The 4461-nt window shown below is 43.3% G+C and overlaps 1 protein-coding gene across 1 annotated transcript in view; it reads right to left on the reverse strand.

Moving 5' to 3' along the window:
• Positions 1-4020: 4020 nt before the first annotated feature.
• The window catches only part of gch1 (GTP cyclohydrolase 1), a 12971-nt gene continuing 12530 nt past the window's right edge, over positions 4021-4461 (reverse strand). Inside the window, exon 6 of the mRNA XM_084009434.1 lies at positions 4021-4461. This exon is cut by the window's right edge and continues 1444 nt beyond it. The gene's annotated coding sequence lies outside the window, so the exon portion shown is untranslated.

Consider the following 4461-nt stretch of genomic DNA (forward strand, 5'->3'; position numbering starts at 1 on the left):
CTCTCTCTGTCGCTCTCTCTCTCTCTCGCGCGCGCCGCGGTCAAGAGGGGCGGAAGCTTCGCGGGACTTCCGAGGTGACGCTTTCAAAATAAAAGACAGCAGTGCGGTGGGATTTCATGAGATTAAAGATCGTGATTTAGAAACACTTTTATGTTATATTACTTGAAATCCTTCAAACCGTTTGAAATGAATACATTAAAATGCTCTGACATTAAAAAAAATGTAAATGTCATCTCTGGCCGTGGTAGGACTGTAAAAACCCCGTCCAATCAGAAGAGTCGGGTTGGAAAAAATAATTCTGCCTGCCTGTCTGTCAATGTTTACTTCCTGATTGCACTCCAATCTCAGCCCTCGTTTGGCGTTCTGGGGGCGGGGCTTTGAACAGAGGTCTGAACGAAGGGGGCGGGGCTTTGAACAGAGGTCTGAACGAAGGGGGCGGGGCTTTGAACAGACGTCTAAACGAAGGGGGCGGGACATTGTCGGTTCGGTGATGTGTTCAAAGTTAAAATCTCTGTGGCTTTCCCAAATGACCTACTCTGCCTTTAACTGCTACACAACAATGTATTGGTTCGTACTCAAGTAGAAGTACAGATACTTGGTGGCATTAAGTTATTTGTACAATATCAGTTTTAAAGTACTCATTTGAACAAACGACTATTGATGATAACAATGATTGATGATAATAATAATCATAATTGTTTTATACATGATTAAATATGAAGCTACACAGCAGTATATAAAGTAATTGAAATTAGTCTTAGCCACCTTTATGAGCTGCAATATTTAACTGAGTTCTATCTATGGATCATAATTATCCGATAATATACATTATTCTGAAATGGGACATTTATATGTATACTTTTACTTGTAACAAATGATTTCTGCACTCAAAACATTTATTCCTCCACTGCATTTAAGCTTAAATGTTTTTATTTTGAAGGCACGACCATGTCAACTTCCGGTTGCCTCGGCCGCCTTGACGCAGGGAGGCTCGCGCTGCTCGTTTCCACATGCTAATCATTAACAGCGGAGCATTACGTCAGGGGCTTGGCAGCGCGAGGAAGCACCAAAATAGAGAGAGAGAGAGAGAGAGAGAGAGAGAGAGAGAGAGAGAGAGAGAGAGAGAGAGCAGGGGAAGAGAGGAGTGAGAGAGAGGGCGAGAGAGAGGGGAGAGAGAGGAAGAGAGAAAGGGAGAGAGAGAGGGAGAGAGAGAGAGAGAGAGAGAGAGAGAGAGAGAGAGAGAGAGAGCAAAGGAGGGGAGGGAGGGGGAGATAGGAGGCGGGGCCAAACGGGGGGGGGGGAGTAGTGGGAGAGAGAGAAGGGAGAAAAAGAGAGAGCAGGGGAAGAGAGGAGTGAGAGAGAGGGCGAGAGAGAGGGGAGAGAGAGGAAGAGAGAAAGGGAGAGAGAGAGAGGGGAGAGAGAGGAAGAGAGAAAGGGAGAGAGAGAAAGGGGAGAGAGGGAGAGAGAGAGAGGGAGAGAGAGGTGAGAAAGAGAGAGGAGAGAGATGGAGGGGAGAGAGAGGAAGAGAGAGAGGTGAGAAAGAGAGAGGAGAGAGAGGGAGGGAAGAGAGGGGGGAGAGAGAGGAGAGGGAGGGGGAGAGAGAGGGGAGAGAGAAGGGAGAGAGAGGGGGAGAGAGAGGGAGGGAAGAGAGGGGGGAGAGAGAGAGGAGAGGGAGGGAAGAGAGGGGGGAGAGAGAGGAGAGGGAGGGGGAGAGAGAGGGGAGAGAGAAGGGAGAGAGAGGGGGAGAGAGAGGGAGGGAAGAGAGGGGGGAGAGAGAGAGGAGAGGGAGGGGAGAGAGAGGGGGGAGAGAGGGAGAGGGAGGGGAGAGAGAGAGAGGGGGGGAGAGAGAGGGGAGAGAGAGAGAGGGGGGGGAGAGAGAGGGGAGAGAGAGAGAGAGGGGAGAGAGAGAGAGAGGGGGAGAGAGAGGGAGGGGGGAGAGAGAGAGGGGGGAGAGAGAGGGAGGTGAAAGAGAGAGAGAAAGCTACAATAGAGGAATCCTGAAGTTGAAGCTTCTGAATGTTTTTATTGATCATCAGAGGAAACTAAACTTTGATGTTATTATTTACTAATTAATAATAATAAGATAAAATCCATTGTGGGCCAAAACTCGACTTTATGAAGAAAAACAGCCGATGAAATATCAATAGTAAAATAAAACATGTAATGAAGTTATTTAATAAAAGTAAACTGTGTGTTGTTTGTGAAATGTTTTACCAATTTATATGGTGATAATCTTTATATATGAATCTTATATTATAGTCCTATTTTATAATCTATACTGTACGTTATTATGATCATGATGTATTGTAAACATGTAAGTGTATTATAATGTTGGACCACAGGGCAGAATCTGTTTGAACTGCCGGAGTTAATTAAATGTAATTAATGGAAACAAAATGTTGGACAATTACATTTTTGTGGAAATGAAGTCAGAGCTAAATGAAAGAAACCTTCAGACTCTGCTGCCCCCTGGTGGTCATGTTGGAGATGTTCAGCTCATCGAGGTTAAGAGATAAATGTTGTCTTGAGAGATTCTGTGATGCATCTGAAGAGTCCACACGTATATATATATATACAGTATATATATATATATATATATATATATACATATATATATATATATATATATATATACAGTATATATACACAGCAGAAACGTGGGAATGACAGAGATGCTGGGGAACCCGTTTTCTCCCACAGTGTCTTCGCTAGCTTTCACCACAAGAGGGCGCCAGAGTTTTTAAAATTGAAAATGATTTTCTCTTCATGTCATTGATAGATTTTGGTTTTAAAGCTGCACTTTGTAATGTTGTAATCTCAGCATGTTGTGTGTTCATTTCCCCTCACTGTGTGTCATCCACTCACCAGGAGACGTGAGGATAAATGCTTCGTTTGAACGTTAAAGAGAATCCACTGGATACATATAGTAGTATTATCATCAACGACATTACATTTCTGCCGTTATGATGACGATAATTTCTCAGAATGAAGACCTAGTACCTCGACGTGATTAAAAGTAAACATTCTGAGATTCTAAATCATAATTTTGAGATACCAAGCCATCATGTTGAGATTCTAGAATGTGGGTGTTAGTGAACTTGCGTGGACACAAACCTGGGTTAGTTTAACGGCTTCTTCAGGTTTTTCTGTGTTCCCTCTTTGACATGAGGAAGCAGACTGAAAACCAGATCCTCGCTGCCCTGAGCAGCTGGGAAACGAAATGCATGCATTCCATGTTACAAAACTGTGAAACTGCTGAGTCATGCCTCTCGTCAGAGATCCAGATCGGAGTCAGCTTCACGTCTGTTGTTGACTCCGGGCTCGGGGCCTAAAAACAGCAGAGGGCCCCTTTTTTTTAAACTTTTTTCTTCTTCCACTGGCGTGTTCAGAAACACTGGCGTGTTCAGAAGGGTTGTAATAGGTAAAACGCCACCAACTCCTGAGTCTCTACTCACCATGGTCTACATTTTACAGAACGATCCAGAACTTATTGCATCCAGCTGTTGGGGAGGTTCGAGCGTCGACCTTCAGTGGGCAAGGGTCAGAGGTCACATCGTAAAGGTCTGCTTCACTACTTTCAACATAGACTCTGACTTCTTTCTGCCCCTCGAACACTCACTCACAGTATGAAGTGAAGAAAAACAGCTGCTGTTGTTACATAGATTTATTTTCTTTGATTAAAAAGTATCTGAAATAAACACAATGTACATAAAAAATAAACACAATGTACATAAAGTGACAACGATGGTGAAGAAGAACGGTCCGTCTTCTCAACAAGGCCACAAAACAACGCCGTCCAGAACCGCTTCTTCCCCCGACACACACACACAAACATACACACACACAGACCTACACACACACACAAACATACACACACCTACACACACGCACACAAACATACACACACACAGACCTACACACACAAACATACACACAGACACACACACACAAACATACACACACACACAAACACACACACAGACACACACACACAAACATACACACACACACAAACACACACACAGACACACACACACAAACATACACACACACACACACAAACATACACACACATACACACCTACACACAAACATACACACACAAACATACACACACACAGATCATCATCATGAAAAAAATATGCTTCACGAGTCAACACACAGTAACTACACAACAAACACACACACATTTTATCACCGCAAAGTGTTTTTTTTGTTTCAATGGAGAGGCCAGTTGGCACAAACAGGCAGATCCACATACAGGATGATAACATTATTATTGTTATTAATAATAATAAAAATAGAAAAGTTGAGAAATTCGGTGTAAGAATGAGAACGGTGGCGTTTAGCTGATGGGTTTTTGCAGCAAAAGTTTCACAAATGTTTATTTTAGATAGAAGCTTGACGAAGCGACCGTTTCCACGACGTTTTCTACATAATACGCAAAAGTATTTTTACGTT

The sequence above is a fragment of the Eutrigla gurnardus genome, assembly GCF_963514095.1.
Source record: "Eutrigla gurnardus genome assembly, chromosome: 1".
Taxonomy (NCBI): domain Eukaryota; kingdom Metazoa; phylum Chordata; class Actinopteri; order Perciformes; family Triglidae; genus Eutrigla; species Eutrigla gurnardus.